This window comes from Zingiber officinale, chromosome 4B (assembly GCF_018446385.1).
Source record: "Zingiber officinale cultivar Zhangliang chromosome 4B, Zo_v1.1, whole genome shotgun sequence".
NCBI lineage: Eukaryota > Viridiplantae > Streptophyta > Magnoliopsida > Zingiberales > Zingiberaceae > Zingiber > Zingiber officinale.
The window spans coordinates 50,409,368-50,428,968 of record NC_055993.1 but is presented as its reverse complement, the minus strand read 5'-3'; positions in this window follow the sequence as shown (position 1 = coordinate 50,428,968).

Here is a 19,601-nt window from a genome sequence, read left to right as displayed (position 1 = left end):
ACACTCAAGACCCTATGTTTTATAGTAGAACCAAACACATAGATATTAGATATCATTATGTGAGAGACATCATTGAGAAGAATGAAGTGACTATCAAATACATTTCAACACATAATATGGTTGATGACCCCTTCACCTAACCTATTAGTAGAGACTCTTTTATGGGACATAGAGAGTCATTAGGTTTATGTACTTTATGGCATGTCTTAGTTTATATTGACTTTACTATAGTGATGCTTAATAAAATATATAACTTCTTGTACATTGATTGGTCAGGCAGGCAAGGTCAACTCTATATATATATATATATATATATATATATATATATTTGTAATGCACTTGTTATATATATGTTCTGTGATATAATAGATATGTCAGGTAGACAAGGTCAACTCTATTACATAAGTGACCACCTCTAAGAGTGGGGATAAGATAGTTTCTAGCTATAAGAGGTTTTGAGAGTAGCTCTACTAGAACTTAAGTCGCCCTAATATGTGTTCAGGATGAGGTCATATGTGACATGATTGACATGGGCATAGTCACATCCATATTACCTGTAAGAAGCTGTAGGAAATGGAGAAAGTGGGGACGTGGGAACATGCCCATGTTCCCCACTACTCTTGATGGAAAAGACCATCATACCCCAAGTCATTTCCCTTTATAAATAATGCGTCCAAGGATCATCAGGTGTGCGAAATTACGAGTGTGCAACGCAGAGAGAGGAAGGAGAATATCTGAGGGGGTGGGATTTGGTTCGTGGAATTGTAGAGAGCTTTCTGAACCTGTGATCGCTTTTCCGATAGCGAGTTTCGTCATTGCCGATTACGGATCTGCGGGAAATCGTTGTAAGTTTTACTGCTTTAATTTGTCGTCTTCCATGTATTTAGAATAATCAACAATGGTATCAGAGCCCAAGTTAATTCTAAATGCATGATAAATCCCTAAACCATTACCTCTTCGTTGAATCAAAATTATAGCTTAGTTCTGTTCGATTTTGTTGGGCAAAATCATGACTGAATCGTGATCAGCGATTATTATCGCTACCTTGAACGGAGTTTGTCTCCATCTAATTTTGCCATAGCCGAGTAAGAGATCATGATTGTATCACGATCTATCATAATCCCCAATGACCGGCGTCATAAAATCTCGAGGGAACACTTACGGAATTAGTCTCCAATAATAATCGGCAAAGTGCTCCTGGTCACCTCTCATTAAGTTTTTCACCTCTCGTTGTAACTCGTGTTCGTCACGGGAAAGGTAGCGTCCACAGCGTGCACAACGTCCACGGTGTGTGCGGCGTGTGTGCAGGAGATCGTGGTTAAGAAAGTGGTGTCGGCGGTAAAAAACAAACGTGGAAGCGGAAACTGTAAATTAGGATTCACAGCAGAATTTTTTTTTATTTTAATGCATGCGGTAAAGAATGACATGGAATGCTTGGTTTAAAACGTTTCATGTTTTTTCTAATTAAATTCGATGCATGCAATGTTAATTTTATTTTGCCAATGCTTACTGTAGCATTAATTTTATTTGCATTTGTCTACCTGCATTTAATATTAATGTTAATGTTTCATTAATTTTATTTGCATGTGTTAATTAATTACAAATTAAGTTTAATTAATTCATCATATATGATAATGGTCTAGAGTAATTTTGGTCCACTTAAATTCGATTCAGATTTAAATCATTAGTTGGTTTAACTGAACTAATTTGATCAGAACCCGAATTAGTTTGAGTCAAATTTGATCAAATGATTAGATTTGTTCTAATCAGTCAGACTTAAACCAATGGATATTGGTTTGATCAAACGGACCTGAGTTTGATCAATAAGTCTGAAATTGGTAGAATTGGACTTAGATCAAACACTAACAGAACATAGGTGCAAAAATATCTATCCAATTAGATTAGTTCTAATTAAGGACAATGGACCGAGCTTAGGATCTGGATCCATAATCAACCAATCCAATGGGTCTGACCAATTAGATCAATCATAATTGTCGACTTGAACTCCTGAAAATTGAGAAGATTTATTTTTCTTGATTTATTATGTTGGTACTATGCTTGTATAAATTGAAATAAGCCAGTTTTGTACTGGTTAGTCGGTTTTATACTGACTTATTTAATTTCAATTTTTCAGATGGCACGGACGATTACTACATTGACTCGTCGCGAAGTGCGACGAAATCAGCTCAGGGAGGAGATTCAGGAGATAGAGTATAACTCTACTTATGGGGTCGACGAACACATTGGACGACTTGATGATCTGTTTTGGAAACTTGAACGAGAAGAGTTTCCAGTCCTGGACAGTTATAGGATTTGAGCTTTGATGCATTCATTGCAAGAAAATCCAAGGATGATAACAGACTATATTTGAGGGTGTCATCAAGGACGCGTCACATATTCTGTATTATGTGAGAAACTGCTTCACCATATGACTAAAGAGGATCCTGAAGAGTTCGAAGAGGACCCAGAAATAATCGAGGAGGAACCAGAAGAGGATCCAATTGAGGATCCAATAGAGAATCCTGAAGCTGTCCTGCCTGAGATTACCCCAAATGAGTCCAGGCTGAAAGAGATAATATTGGCCACTGCACTAGTGTCTATCCTAGTGGGGGTGGTAGTAGCCTATCTAGTTTACTAGAGTTCTTTATTGTTATTGTCGTTATGTATGAACAATATTTAGTCCATTTTCATTTATGTCAGTTAGTTATATGTTAATATTATGCAACATAATTTTATGTTAATGATATATGCTCATTTATTTATGTTGTTTACTTGATATGATGCATGATAAGTTCATGATGTATTAAATGGTTAGTTCATGTAATTAAAGAAATCATGATATATTAAATTATTAGTTCATTTAATTAAAGAATTCATGATATTAAAAATGATCAGTTCATTTGTTGGGATGTATGTAATAGAATTGATTAATATTAATTTGATTGGTCATACGAATGATGAGTGAAAACATAGTTGTCACTTGATTTTGTAAACCAACTCAAAGTAATATTGAGTTAATCATAAATTGCATGCATATGATTTACATTGAATACTAAATAATGTGTTTATTTATGATATATTATGCCAACCAAAAACATAATAGCTGAACTCAACAAAGGTGAAAAACTTAATGGGGATAACTATAAGATCTGGCACCTCAGGATACAGTATGTACTTGAGGAACAAGAAGTTCTAGAGACTGTAAATCAGGTTATGGAAGAACCTGTAGATGGTCCTACTGCACAACACAGACTAGATCTTGATGCCTATAAGGCATGGAAGAAAAAAGACTCTACTGCAAAGGGCATATTGATTAGTTCAATGGTAGACGACCTAGCTTTTGAGTATGAGTCATATCTTACGGCTCATGCAGTCTGGGCAGCCCTTAAATAAAAATACAGTGGAATAAGTCTGAGCAAGCTTCGACAGCTGACAATCAAGTTTGACAACTACAAAAAGCGTCCGAATGTATCAATGGTTCAACACCTCGGGGAGATGTCGAACATGATTCGAGAGCTTAAAACTGCTGGTCATGAGTTGACTGATGAACAACAGGTTCAAACAGTTATTCGTTCACTTCCAGATTCTTGGGAGACCATGAAGCAGACCCTAACTCACAGTGAGAGTATCAAAACTTTCATTGGCGTCTCATGCAATGTAGAATTGGAGGCGGAGAAAGTTGAATCCGCAAGGATTTCTGGACAAGCCTATGTAGCTATAGGTTCTGCTGGATCATCTGGATCCAAGAAAAAGAAGTGGTTCAAGAAAGGGAAGGGAAAGAAGAGGGAAGTTGCTGCTATGGGGCAGGGCCCAATCAAGAAGATAGTAAAAAAGACTGGAAAGAAACCTAAAAACAAGTTGACTTGTTTTAACTGTGGCAAGAAGGGTCACTTCGCTCGGGAGTGCACTGAGCCGAAAAAGGTAAATCCAAGTGTGTCTTCTTTTCAAGAGCATTTTGTTGCTAGTTCAGTGTTGTTAGCTGATTCTTATCCTTTGTGGATTATAGATTCGGGAGCAACCAACCATGTAGCTCGGGAACGAGTTACATTTGTTGAGTACCGTCGGGTACTAACTGACAACAAGTGGATTTATATGGGAAACAATGTAAGAGTTGAAGTCAAAGGAGTCGGCACTTGTAAACTCAACCTCCGTTGTGGTAAAGTTTTGTTTCTACATGATGTCCTGTATGCTCCTGAAATTCGACGGAATCTTGTTTCCGTTACATGTCTTCTTGATTTAGGGTGTTGTATTAATTTTTACAGTTGGTTTGTTGAACTAAAAATTAACTCAGTGTCAATCGAACATGGTTTTTAACAAATGGTTTTATGGTTCTTGATGTAGAACCAGATGTCAATTATGCTATTGATGATTATTTTTTAAACATTGCTCTAACTAGTTATGTAGATATAACTGATGAGGTTTGGCATGCTAGATTAGGACACATAGGATAGGAACGTATGAATCGGTTGGCTAGAGAGAGTCTATTGGGCACTCGGGCTAAGATTCAATTGTCTATATGTGAGCATTATCTTGCTGGAAAAGCAACTAGGAAATTATTTGGTAAGGCTATTAGATCTGAATCAACATTGCAGTTAATTCATTCGGATATTTGTGGTCCAATGAATGTGAAGGCTAGACATGGAGCTTCCTATTTCATTACATTTATTGATGATTTCTCTAGGTTCGGTCATGTGTATTTGATTTCTCACAAATCTAAAGCATTAGATTGCTTCATTCGTTATATGAATGAAGTTGAGAATCAAATGGAACGTAAAGTTAAGACTTAACGCATTGACCGTGGAGGGGAGTATTTGTCTGATATGTTCAAGACAATATGTAATGATAGAGGGATTATTAGACAGCTGACAATCCATGGAACTCCACAGCAAAATGGGGAGTAGCTGAAAGAAGAAATAGGATTCTTCTTGAAATGGTTAGGTCTATGATGACACAAGCTAATTTTTCAATCACCTATTGGGGAGTGTTGGTGCGGGAAGCATCCGACGATCGAACTCGTGTTTTGATAATGGCAAAGGATTCAAAGTTAAGGTGTTTTGTATTCTAACAAGTCTGCTTGAGGGTTTCAGGAAAGTCCTGGCTGCGGTTAGGCAAAGGGAAAACCCTAAGGGGTGGTAACCCTAGGTCATAGGAGGTGGTAACCCTATGCGGAAAGTCTTTACAGGTCGATGACTTCAGGCAAAAGTCCTAGGGGGTGGTAACCCTAGTTGGAAAGTCCTGGTGTCGTGAACCAGGTGAAAGACTGGACTAGCCGGGAAGCGGATGTCCAGCAGAAAGTCCGGAAGCGTCGAGTGCTGAGCAAAAGTCTAGTCGATCTGGAGGATCGCACTGGCAATAGGTAAATGTACTGAGTGGAGTAGGTGAGGACGCGTCCCCGTAGAGGGAACAATAGGCGTCGGGTTGACCTAGGGTTTCCGGTTGGAAATCCGAAGTCAGACCCGGACAGTCCGGAGACTGTCATAACATTCTTTATTATTCATATTGTTATTTTGTGCTAACTTTGTGTTGCAGGATATTGTTTGGGACTAACATGTCTTGCAGCAACAAAATAACAAAGTTTTTCCTCGGATGAACAGTGTCCGAGGCGCCTCCATGGAGCTTGGAGGCGCCTCGGGTGCAAAAGCTGACCTGGCTACGAAGCATCAATGGAGGCACCTTGAAGGGAGTATAAGGCGCCTTGGAAGGAACCTTGAGTAGGGTTTGAGGCGCCTTGAGCAGATGAAGTTCGACCAGATCAAGCTTGATCCACGCGGAAGACTCGGCAGCATGGAGGCGCCTTGAACAGCCTTCAAGGCGCCTTGAACACCCTTTATAAGGGGGTTTCGACCAGCACTTCGAAATATCAATTCTCAAGTGATTCCAGTGCTACGTGCTGCTCCAAACGACGTTTCGAAGTGCTGCTACTTGTGCCCGACGACCAGAAGCTCCGAATCTTCATTTCTTAATTGTCGTCGGTATAATTAATTATTGTCAAATTATTGTACTTCAATTTGTAATTATTTCGAACTTATAGTTGTTGCCCACCGAAAGCGATCAAGGATCGCGGGCCTTCGAGTAGGAGTCGACCTAGGCTCCGAACGAAGTAAACGACCGTGTTCTTGTGCTTGTTTTCTTTATTCCACTGCTTTAATTACTTGACGGTCATTTTACGATTCCGATAATCGAACGATTTAGCCACGAGCACTATTCACCCCCCCCTCTAGCGCAGTCTCGATCCAACAATTGGTATCAGAGTGGGGTTGTTTTGAATTGGTGCAACCACCATTCAAAACAGTTTTTTTCGTGGTATTTTGTTTATTTTTCTTTCGGAGTCAATTAGAAATTAGCTAAATAGCTAAAATTCTAATTCTTTTCAAATCGATGTTGCTCAAGGCTGGTCAATACCACTTGAGCTCATTATTTTTTCTTCTTCTTCCCGCACTACTAATCCAAGACTCAGTCTTGGAATAGATTTTCTTGTTTGTGTTTTTTCAGATCTAAATGGCCCAACAAGAAGGATATAGCACTGTTCATCCCCCACTATTTTCCGGAGAAGACTTCGGATATTGGAAGGGGTGAATGGAGATATATCTGAAGATCCAGTTCGACACCTAGATGATAGTCAAGACAGGACTGCAACTACCAACTGATGCAGACGGCAAGCCTACATCCTGTGAGAACTGGGAGCCAGCCTTTATCAAAAAGCTGGAAGCCGACGCCAAAGCCACCTGCACCATCCAGTGCAGTCTTACCAAGGAAGAGCTCAACAGAGTCGGTCCGTTCTCTTCCGCAAAGGAGCTGTGGGAAAAACTGATCGAACTTCACGAAGGCACCTCGGAAACCAAGGTAAGTAAGCGTGATTTATTACTTAATAAACTATACAATTTAAAAATGCAGGAAGGCGAGACGGAAAGTTCGTTACACGCTCGAATTCAAGATATTCTGAACTCCCTTCATGGAATCGGGTAGAAGGTGGAAAATAGGGACATTATAAGGTATGCTCTTAACTCGTTTCCTAGGAGTACATTGTGGGCATCGATGGTAGATGCCTACAAAGTTTCCAAGGATTTGTCTTCCTTAAAATTAGATGAATCATTTAGTGAATTTGAACTTCATGAACAAACAAATGCACAGCCATCCGAGAAAGGTATAGCATTGCTTGTAGGTACTAGTCGAACACGCGAACCGAGATTTCGACGAAAAATTGAACTGGAATCAGAAGACGAACCTGACTCAGAAGATTCAGAAGACGAACTGACCAGCGAACTAGTGAACCTCGTCAAGAAGCTCTACAAGAAGAAGAAGGGTTTCAACAAGAAAGACCTGAAGAAGGCAGTACAATCCAAGGAGGCCCAACCTAGCTCGAAGGTAAAGTTTGAAGTCACATGCTACGGGTGTAACCAGAAGGGGCACATCAAAGTCAACTACCCCAACCAAAAGGAAGCCAAAAAGCAAAGGAGAAAGAAGGCCCTGAAGGCAACCTGGGACGAATCTTCTTCGGAGGACGACGACGACGAACTCGAGGAGACGAGTTTACTCGCACTGATGGCCCGGGACCAGATCATTGAGAGCGAGAGCAAGTGAAAGGCCGACTCCGAGCAAAGCTACGGATCCGCATCCGTTTCCGAAGGGCCAGACTCCGCTGTAAGTATTCCGAGGCTTAATAATTTAGTCAATTATTTACTTCGCAAATTAGCTAAGTCAAACCTTAAGATAAAGTCACTTCTAAAGGAAGTAGCTGTCCTTAAAGAAGTGACTAACACTAAAACCTTACCTGATCAAGTTCGGACTGGAAATTCAACTCAAGTTCAAAAACTTGAGGAAGAAAATTCCAGGTTGAAAAACCAGGTAACAGAGTTAAAAAATACCTTAGAACGGTTTTCTTTGGGCTCCAAGAATCTGGACCTAATTCTTGGGACACAAAGAGCCGTCTACAATAGAACTGGGCTGAGATATAAAAGTAAATATAGATCTTATTTATCCTTGATAAACAAACAAAGTAGTAAATCAGTCCAAGCATGGGTCCCCAAGTCCAAATTGATCAACCAAGTTGGACTTGGCCAATACTGGGTTCCGAAGGATCAAATACACTACCTCGATAGACCATATCGAGGCCATGATTCAGGGGGAGTTAAAAGAAAAATGGTCTTAAAAATTTAAAATTCAAAATTCAAAATCAAATTAAAAAATTTGAAATTAAATTCTAAATTCAAAAATTCAAAACCAAATTCGAAATTAAATTATAAATTCAAAATTCAAAACCAAATTCGAAATTAAATTATAAATTCAAAATCAAATTAAAAATTCGAAATTAACTTATAAATTCAAAATTCAAAATCAAATTAAAAAATCAAAATTAAATTATAAATTCAAAATTCAAAATTCAAAATCAAATTAAAAATTCAAAATTAACTTATAAATTCAAAATTCAAAATCAAATTAAAAAATCGAAATTAAATTATAAATTCAAAATTCAAAATTCAAAATCAAATTAAAAATTCGAAATTAACTTATAAATTCAAAATTCAAAATCAAATTAAAAAATTCGAAATTAACTTATAAATTCAAAATTCAAAATCAAATTAAAAAATCGAAATTAAATTATAAATTTAAAATTCAAAATTCAAAATCAAATTAAAAAATTCGAAATTAAATTATAAATTCAAATATTCAAAACCAAATTCGAAATTAAATTATAAATTATAAATTCAAAAATTCAAAACCAAATTCGAAATTAAATTATAAATTCAAAAATTCAAAACCAAATTTGAAATTAAATTATAAATTCAAAATTAAATTAAAAATTCAAAATTAACTTATAAATTCAAAATTCAAAATTCAAAAATAGATGGAGGATCCAAAGTAGCTGGCACCTCCAACTGAACTACCCGACAGGGTAACTGAACCTAATCTACCCGAAATGGGTAAAACAAGAGTACATTACCTGGCAGGTTAATTAAGGTTAGATTAAAACAGGCTAAGTTGAACTTGAACCACAGTACTGGTGAAGTTTTTGAATGATAGTACGTTAGGGAAACTTGGGCATCGCATGTCTAGGAAGATATGGCTTCGACCTGGTGCATTTGGCCAAGTGGAACTGACCGAAGCTACCCTTAAATGGATCCTAACTAGTTATACCAAGGATTAGTATTAAGTTCAATGGGTAGGACTATTTGGGAAACCTCGAAGGCATGATTACTTTAATGAGCTCCTTGTGACTCACCATAGCCCAGAAGTTTATCCAAAGAATGCTTACTTGTTGAACCCAAAGCTAAACCAGAATCTAACACAAAGTTCAACCAGACCCTTAATTTCAACAAAAATTCATCTCACAACAATTATAGGATTCCCTTATTGACAATTTAGATCGGGTGAGATGACTAAGAAATTAAACTATGAAAATTGACTTAAACTTAAATCAAGTTAATCAACAATTAAATTATCTTTAATTAACAAATTTCAAAATTATTTTAAAACTCAAATTTCAAAATTATTTTCAATTTCAAAATTATTTTCAAAACTTAAATTTCAAAATTATTTTCAAAACCTTAAATTTCAAAATTATTTTAAAACTTAAATTTCAAAATTATTTAAAAACTAAATTTCAAAATTATTTTAAAAACTAAATTTCAAAATTATTTTAAAAACTAAATTTCAAAATTATTTTAAAAACTAAATTTCAAAATTATTTAAAAACTTAAATTTCAAAATTATTTTAAAAAATAAATTTCAAAATTATTTTAAAAACTGAATTTCAAAATTATTTTAAAAACTAAATTTCAAAATTATTTTAAAATTTAAATTTCAAAATTATTTTAAAACTTAAATTTCAAAATTATTTTTAACCTAAACTTCAAAATTATTTGGCAAAATTTAATTAACCTAAATCATGTAAAATCTGTGTTGATTTTAATAAAAAAAAAAAAAAGACACGTGGCACATGAAGGCGCCTTCCTCAAGGAGGAGGCGCCCTCAAGCAGCGGCGGGAAGTTTCCCGCCACCTACTTAAGGCGCCTTAAGGGACCCCTTAAGGCGCCTCCAAAGGTGCCCTAAAAAGCCTTCCCTTTTGTCACGAACAGAAGCATTTTTTTCTGTTCGTTTCTGTTCGTGTTCGCATTCTGCTGCAAGCTGCGATTCTTCCCAACCAAGGCTCCTTCCACCCGTCTCCTTCCCTTTCATTCCTAGCTATGCCTCCTAGGTATAACCTAAACCCTTTTCAATCATTTATTTCCTACATTCTTTGCTAGTTTTGCAATTTTTTCTTGTATAATGTCAACAATAGGAAGCGTCGTATTATGGATACCACACCAGTTAGGGCCCCTTCCACGGACCCGAGATTCCCCTCGGAACAGCATAGGATAGATTTTGCTAGGTTTACCTTTGAGTCAATTAAACCTAGATATATTGGTCGGGAATTTTTGTCCCAACACTGTCAACCCACTATCCAGATGATAAACAACTATCATTTAGATAAATTGGTTGACTGTACCACTACAGTCAACCAAGATCTGTGTGCCCAATTCTATCACAACCTTGAAAAGGTTGATGATAGAACCTATTCCACCAGAGTTGGTGGTACTGATCTTCAGTTTACACCCTCCCTACTTCGCACCAGCCTAGAGCTTAGAGAGCCCGAGTGTACATTCTTATGTTACCCGAGTAGGACCCTACCCTTTGGTGATCCCTATTCACACATTACATTAGACGACATCTACATGCATTTCTTTGGTGAAGAGAGACCCTTGGGACTGACCGAGTTCAGATCCACTCTTCTTCGAGTTCAGGATTATGCTATGTACAGAGTCCTGACAGCTTGTATACTACCTTTATCATCTAGAGACGTCTCGAAGATGCGACCGTCCCACTCTTTTTTTTTTTACGCCCTCACCCAGCACCTAGATATAGACATAGCCCTCCATATGTTTCATAACATTGTCCTTGCATCTAGTACAGTTACATCTGGAGTAGTTCATATGCCTTATTGCCATATCCTGACCCAGATATTCTCCAGCTCTAGGATAGACATCACTAGAGGGGTCCTCATCCCACTTACCATTTACGATGAGTTCGGTCAGCGTAGCCTTAGATTAGCAGGAGCAGAGGTCACTGCCGAGGGGACTCTGGCCTGGAAGGGCCGACCACCACCAGTTGCTGCCCCTGGTGCTCCAGAGGCCGAGGACGCACCAGATGCAGATGAGGAGTGGCCTGATTTCCTAGCAGAGGACTTTTTCACAGATCCTTCCACCTCTGTTGGACCCTCCACCTCAGCCGCGCCTTCATCTTCAGCACCACTCTCTGTCGAGGACAGACTCACTCGACTCGAGGTCCGGACCACTCAGACGCGACGAGCTGTACTAGATAGCCATCGCTTTCTTCGATCTATGCGAGCCGAGATGGTTGCTGGTTTCGCATCTCTCCGAGGCGAGATTCAGCGTCAGGGACAACCTCAGCCGCCACCCGAGCAGCCTCTAGCCGATCCTCCAGCTGACGATCCACCTGCTTGATTCTATTCTGGACACTTACTCATTTTTTTTGATTGATCTGCCTATCTTATTCATCATTTTGGATTGTATCCTGGAGTTGTTAGACTGTCTGGACATGTTATTGAGTACTTATGTGTTTTTTTTAGGTGCCTCATATTGTTATCTTGTCTGTTTTTCAAAATTCTAGGAAAAATAATTTTTCAAAATTCTAAATTTTTTTAGACTTTTCAAAAGTTGGACTTAGCCTAAGCTTACCCCCTAGATATCATGTTCCCCTAGAATTAAGCCAGAGCATCTCACAAACACCTAGGTATACCTTGATTGTGTTTGAAAGACTTAGAATGGTGTGAGATGCATAGGGTACAGCCTGGACTCAAGAATGCTTATATCTGTGCATCGATATGAGTCTGGGCGTTAAACACGCAATATGCATCAATCAAGTTAAGTCTTCCAGCTCTAGTCAAATCTATCTGGACCAAATTACCTTAACTTGACTAACCATGCTTGGACTTAAGGACTAACTGATTTCCTAAATCAAACTTTTTAGCTATTTTGCTCCCTCCCAGCTATAAAATTTAATTAAGTACCAATCTTTATTTTCAAAGTTTAAAACTTAGCTTACTTTGAATTCTAACTTTGTAAATTCCAAAGTAAAGCATAGTTTTGCAAAATTTAACTCATTGCTTTCAAAAATGAGAGTTATAAACTATTAAGTGCTTTCAAAATCTTGTTTAATCAGGTGTCTATCTTTGCTTATTTTTTTTGATATATGGCAAAGGGGGAGAGTAGCAAAAATGTAAAATTCAAATTTAAATTAATATAAAAGGGGGAGTGATAACCATGATTTTCATTGCAATATTTTGATTCATATATGCATGGTTTGATGTTAATTTCATAGTTTAAATCATGGTTACATCACATTTTGTACACTGTGTGTATTTTTGGGCATAATTGCAAATTATCTTATTTTTGGTATTATTTGGTGCTAATATTTAATTCTTATTTTGTAGGCATCAAAGGATCTTGGATTTGGATCTATTTGGACTGAAATTGGGCTCGAATCGGAGTTCAAACAAGAAGATCAAGCTTTGGGTCGTTTTGGGCCGTTCATCAAGAATAGGACAGATCTGGATCATCCGTTGAAGATCTGGCCGATCCAACTTAATGGGGAGTAGATCTGAGCCATTTATGAAGATCCAAAAGTTTTGATCCAGATCTGAGTTCATCCAGCCATTGACCCAGCCGGATTAATCTGGACCGTTCATTGAAGACTGGGCGGATCTGGACCATCCAGTGATGATCTGATCGATCTGACCTACAGGAGAGTAGATCCAGACCCTAGATTAACATCAGTACCTTCAGATCATATTTTGGGCAAACTTTCACCGTTGATTTAGCTCAGAAGTTTCTTAGCCGTCCGATCAGAGAGGGAGAGGTTTAAAACGTTTGAGAAGCTACAGTGCTTCCCTGAGCTCGGTTCCTCACGATTTCTCTACTGTAGCGTCGTCTTCTTCGCACGACGACCGCAGCTCCCCATCCTCTTCCAGATCTACTTCTCAGTGAGTCTCATTGGTGTTGGAACTTCCATCCGTTGTCTTCCAAATCTTGATCCTCTGCATGCGCCGGTGATTTCCTCTCCGGAGCTCAGATTTGTTCGATTCCTCTGTTTCATCCATCAGCGGAGGTGTTTCTCTGTTGATAGTGGCTCGCTCTCAATCTGAGAGTATCGATCCAGAGAATCCAGATTTCAGATCTGCAGAATTTCGAGTTTGGAAGATTCATTCTTCACCAGCTTTTCCGGGAAGATTTCTTTGGTGCTGGATGAGATTGTACTGAGTTAGTGGTCGAAAGCTCCTTCTTCATGTAGATTTCTTGTGTGACGGCAAGGAAAGACTCATTAGAAGAGTAGATTTGATAAGAAGATGGCTTAGAATTTAATTCTGCAATTTATTATTTCTGCATTTTTGTTTCTTCAGATTTTGTGTTCAGATTCCTTGTTTCTTTTCTATTTCATTCTGTTAGAATTTATTTCCTGCAATTCTGTTCCTATTTCTTTACTTGAAACCCCTGATTTCGTTGCACTTTTGCAATTCCAATCTTGTTTGAGCTACATAAGTAGTTGTAATTCTTATCTCTATTTCGAATTTTGGTAGTTTAGTTTCTTGTTCAGTAGATACATGGTATCATTTCATTATTCTAGATTAGACACCCACATGTTTACATTTAGTTCTCACAGTTAATTGACCTTGTTTATGAGAGAATTTCATGTGAATCAATTCTAAAACACTCACACATTTATTAGTTGCCTTGGAAAAATACAACTTGAGACTCCTTACTACAATGCTTGTCTTTAGCTTAAATGGATTCCAATCTTTATTAATTTGGAGTGCCTCGTGACATGCAAAAAGGCAATCACCAAATTTTGAGCTTATTTTTTTTGATATATGGCAAAGGGGGAGAGTAGCAAAAATGTAAAATTCAAATTTAAATTAATATAAAAGGGGGAGCAACAGTTAAGGGGGAGCACATAGTTGGCACTAAACTTTAATTTCGTAGGGTTTACTTTAGCAAATTTGCTTAGTTAAATGTGTTCATCTATTCTTAGCAAATTTGCCTGTGTTAAAAGTATTCATCTATTCGTTTGTTTACTTAACTTTGAATTTGAGTTGCCATAATAAAAAAGGGGGAGATTGTTGGTGCGACAAGCATCCGACGATCGAACTCGTGTTTTGATAATGGCAAAGGATTCAAAGTTAAGGTGTTTTGTATTCTAACAAGTCTGCTTGAGGATTTCAAGAAAGTCCTAGCTGCGGTTAGGCAAAGGGAAAACCCTAGGGGGTGGTAACCCTAGGTCATAGGGGGTGGTAACCCTATGCGGAAAGTCTTGGCAGGTTGATGACTTCAGGCAAAAGTCCTAGGGGGTGGTAACCCTAGGTGGAAAGTCCTGGTGTCGCGTAAAAAAATAGCCGGGAAGCGGATGTCCAGCAGAAAGTCCAAAAGCGTCGAGTGCTGAGCAAAAGTCTAGTCGATCTGGAGGATCGCACTGGCAACAGGTAAATCTCCTGAGTGGAGTAGGTGAGGACGCGTTCCCCGTAGAGGGAACAGTAGGCGTCGGGTCGACCTAGGGTTTTCGGTTGGAAATCCGAAATCAGACCCGGACAGTCCAGAGACTGTCATAACATTCTTTATTATTCATATTGTTATTTTGTGCTAACTTTGTGTTGCAGGATATTGTTTGGGACTAACATGTCTTGCATGTACAAAATAACAAAGCTTTTCCTCGGATGAACAGTGTCTGAGGCGCCTCGATGGAGCTCGGAGGCGCCTCGGGTGCAAAAGCTAACCTGGCTGTGAAGCATCAATGGAGGCACCTTAAAGGGAGTATAAGGCGCCTTGGAAGGCGCCTTGAGTAGGGTTTGAGGCGCCTTGAGCAGATGAAGTTCGACCAGATCAAGCTTGATCCACGCGGAAGACTCGGCAACATGGAGGTGCCTTGAACAACCTTCAAGGCGCCTTGAACACCCTTTATAAGGGGGTTTCGACCAGCACTTCAAAATATCAATTCTCAAGTGATTCCAGTGCTACGTGCTGCTCCAAACGACGTTTCGAAGTGCTGCTACTTGTGCCCGACGACCAGAAGCTCCGATTCTTCATTTCTTAATTGTCGTCGGTATAATTAATTATTGTCAAATTATTGTACTTCAGTTTGTAATTATTTCGAACTTATAGTTGTTGCCCACCGAAAGCGATCAAGGATCGCGGACCTTCGAGTAGGAGTCAACCTAGGCTCCAAACGAAGTAAACGACCGTGTTCTTGTGCTTGTTTTCTTTATTCCGCTGCTTTAATTACTCGACGGTCGTTTTACGATTCCAATAATCGAACAATTTAGCCATGAGCGCTATTCACCCCCCCTCTAGCGCGGTCTCGATCCAACAGGGAGATGCATTACTAACTGCAGCCTATATACTTAACAAAGTGCCTTTAAAGTCAGTTCCATCTACCCCATATGAATGTTGGACAGGCAGAAAACCAGATTTGAGTAATCTGAGACCTGGGGGTCAGCTGCTTATGTTCATGATAGTTCTCACAAGTAGGAAAAACTAGGGCCTAGAGGTAAGAAATGTATCTTTATAAGATATCATGAGACCTCCAAAGATTATATTTCAATAGGTGAGCAACTAGATGGAACCATCTCCGAAATAGATTCGAGAGATGCGACTTTTCTCGAAACAGAGTTCCCAATCAGAGGTGATGTTGATAAAAATGTTCCTCCATTTAAGGAGGATGAGATATTATCAACAAGAGAGGTGTCAAAAGGGACACCTAAGTCTAGTCAACCGAGTGGGAGTGATATGTCGAGTCATGAGTTGACTTCTCAACAGCCCAACTTACGAAGAAGCATTCGTAAGGTTAAACCTAAGAAGAGGTTTGTGTTAGTGCAGTGAGCACCAGATGATCGAACCTTAGTTTTGATTATGGCAAAGGGTTCAAACTTAAGCTATGGTGTTATCTAACAAGGTTCATGGAGCTTGCAGGAAAGTCCTAAGTGATACTTAGGCAAAAGTCCTAGCTGTGGTTAGGCAAGGTGAAAACCCTAGGGGGTGGTAACCCTAGGTCCTAGGGAGTGATAACCCTAGGTGAAGGAAAAAGCCTAAGGGGGGGTTAACCTTAGGTCCTAGGGGGTGGTAACCCTAGGTGGAGAAAAACCCTAAGGGGCGGTAACCTTAGGTCCTAGAGGGCGGTAACCCTAGGTGGAGGAAAATCCTAAGGGGGGGTAACCTAAGGTCCTAGGGGGTGGTAACCCTAGGTGGAGAAAAACCCTAGGGGGCGGTAACCCTAGGTCCTAGGGGTGGTAACCCTAGGCGAAAAGTCCAGTCGGTCTGGAGGACCGGACTGGCATCAGGTAATCTCTCCTGAGGGGAGTAGGTGAGGACGCGTTCCCTGGAAGAGGAAACAGTAGGCGTTGGTTCGACCTAGGGTTTCCGGTAGGAAATCCGAAGTCAGAACCGGACAGTCCGGATACTGTCAAAATATTCTATTCATATTATTGTTTTGTGCTAACTTTGTTTTGCAGGGTATTTTTGGGACTAACATATTTTGCAGGTACAAAAGAGCACCTTAAGCCTCGGATGAACAGTGTCCGAGGTGCCTCCATGGAGCTTGGAGGCACCTCGGGTGTAGAATGTGAGCTGGTCGCGAAGCAGTGCTTGAGGCGCCTTGGATGGAGGCTTGGAGGCGCCTTGGAGTGGCTTGAAGGCGCCTTCAAGCTGATAAGGTGCAACGAGTTCAGCAGTGATCCACGCGGGTGACTCGAAGGCCTGGAGGCGCCTTGGATGGTCTTGGAGGCGCCTCTAACAGGCTTTAAAAGGAGGCTTCGAGCAGAAGGTTGAATCATCAATTAAAAAGCTATCCTTTGACTGTTTGCTGCACAAGAGATGACCCTGAAGTGCTGTAGCTATGCCCCGACAACCAGGAGCTGCGATTCTACTATTCTTTGTTGTCGGTATCATTATTTCTAAGTACTCTTAGTTGTAATCTCAAATTGTACTGAATTTACGATACTATAGTTGTTGCCTACCGAAAGCGATCAACGATCGTGGACCTTGGAGTAGGAGTCGCCACAGGCTCCGAACCAAGTAACTCATTGTGTCTCTCTGTGTGATTATTTTATTTCCGTTGCATCATTACTCGAGTTTTACGAATCCGAAATGCTTGAAAGCCACGAGCGCTATTCACCCCCCCTCTAGTGCTTCTCGATCCAACAGTTTGATATTGAGAATGAGGCATTGGTAACACTTCCAATTGATGATGACAAACCTCAATCCATTGATGAAGCATTGGGATGTAGAGTTAGAGAAAATGGAAAGCTGCAATGGTTGAAGAGATGGAGTCCATGATTCAGGATCATGTTTGGGACTTAGTCGATCTTCCTCCAGGCCGAAGGGCTATTGGGAATAAGTGGATTCTCAAAATAAAGAGGAAAACAGATGGATCGATTAACCGATACAAAGCTCGTTTAGTTACAAAAGGATATACCCAAACGGAGGGTATTGACTTTGAAGAGACATTTTCTCCCGTAGTGAAATTTGTGTCAATACAAGTTATTTTGGCCTTTGTGAGACATTATGACTTGGAATTACATCAAATGGATGTAAAAACCACTTTCCTTAATGGTGATCTTGATGAAGAAATCTATATGGTTCAACCAGAAGGTTTCATTGTTGAAGGCCAAGAGCAGAAAGTATGTAGACTTAGAAAGTCTATATATGGGCTAAAGCAAGCGTCAAGACAATGGAACATAAGATTTAACGAAGTCATTTTATCTTATGGTGTCGAGATGGTCAATGAGGATCATTGTGTTTTCCTAAAAATGAAAAAAGGAAAGTATGTCATTTTATCATTATATGTTGATGATATACTGATAGCTGGAAATGACATAGGATATGTGAATGAAGTCAAGAAATGGTTGTCATCACAATTTGATACAACAGATATGGGAGAAGTTGAATACATCTTAGGAGTGAAGATCATAAGAGATCGTCCTAAAAGACTTTTGGGTCTGTCACAAGAGTCTTATATAAATAAGATGTTACATCATTTCAGCATATCTAATTGCAACATAGAACATACACCTATTGTGAAAGGTACTGTGTTGAGCAAGAGTATGTGTCCTAAAACTCCAGAGGAAATAGCTTGGATGAATAAAAAATCATATGCCAGTGCTATTGGTAGTTTGATGTACACTATGTTGTGTACACGTCCTGATATTAGCTATGTTGTGGGCTTGGTCAGTCGCTTCTAGTCAAACCCAAGACCGAGACACTGGAAGGTAGTAAAAAGGATATTCAGATATCTGAAGGTGACAACAGATTATTGTCTCTGTTTTCAAGGATCAGATATGAGTCTGAAAGGTTATTCAGATGCAGATTGGGCTGGGGACCTGGATGATAGAAAATCCACATCAGGTTATGCATTCTTGTTAAATGGTGGCGTCATCTCATGGAATAGCAAGAAACAAGCTTGTGTAGCTTTGTCGACTATGGAAGCTGAATATGTGGCATGTTCAGCGATTGTACAAGAATCAGTCTGGTTGAGAAGGTTTCTGAAGTATCTGAAAATTACTGAGGATAGTGGTAGTCCAGTAATTATCTACTGTGACAGTCAAGCTACAATAGCTTTTTCTAAGGATCCCAAATATCATAGCAAAGGCAAGTATATAGAAATTAAATATAATTTTGTGAGGGATATTGTGGCTAAAAGAAAAGTAATTCTTGAGTATGTCCCTACACGTGTTATGCTTGCAGATCCTTTTACTAAGCCAATGACTAAAGAGTCATTTAAAGAATACGTAAAGTCTTTGGGACTTCGTAGAATGCAACAATATTGAAATAACAATCAGACTTTGTGTTATGATTGTGTCATTTTCCATAATTTATTCAATGTATATGGTATTTGTTACATTCATATAAAATCTCAGTGAGCATGTTGACAAGTGGAGATTGGTCCACTCACATGGACAATCATCTCTCTTTGTTAAGTACAAATAGAGGTAAGACCATTACTTATGGAATAACTTATGTAGCTGAAATTAGAGACATATTCATAAGTTGATGTCGCCTTGATAATTGTGTCAAGATGAGATAATTTATGTGTTAATAATGATCGAAGTAAATGAACCCACCATTTACTGAACCTGTTGAAGGCCAGATTAGAATTCATATGTTGAATTCAGGATTAGACATTAGGTATGTCTAGATCAAAATCGGTACGATGTTAAAATTGAGAAAAACATGCGCTCTTTTTAGTAAAGAGAATATCATAATACGTGATTCATACCACATATGTTATTGTGACAATAAAGATAGTAGGAGAATGGATCCCTGTTTCTCTACTATGTGAGACTTTTGAGATTATAAGTTAATCTCAGTTTTTTGCCTTAGTGACTATTTAGCTTTTTACTTGAAGTTTTAATCAATGTCTGCTACTTTAGCGTGTATGTAACGACCCGCCTTCTACAGACTAAACTGTAAGGCCGGGGGTTACGGTTGCTAAACTATTCTGTGTTTATCACTGAAGTATAATGGGCGGAAAGCTGAACTAATTAAAATCTCTACTAATTG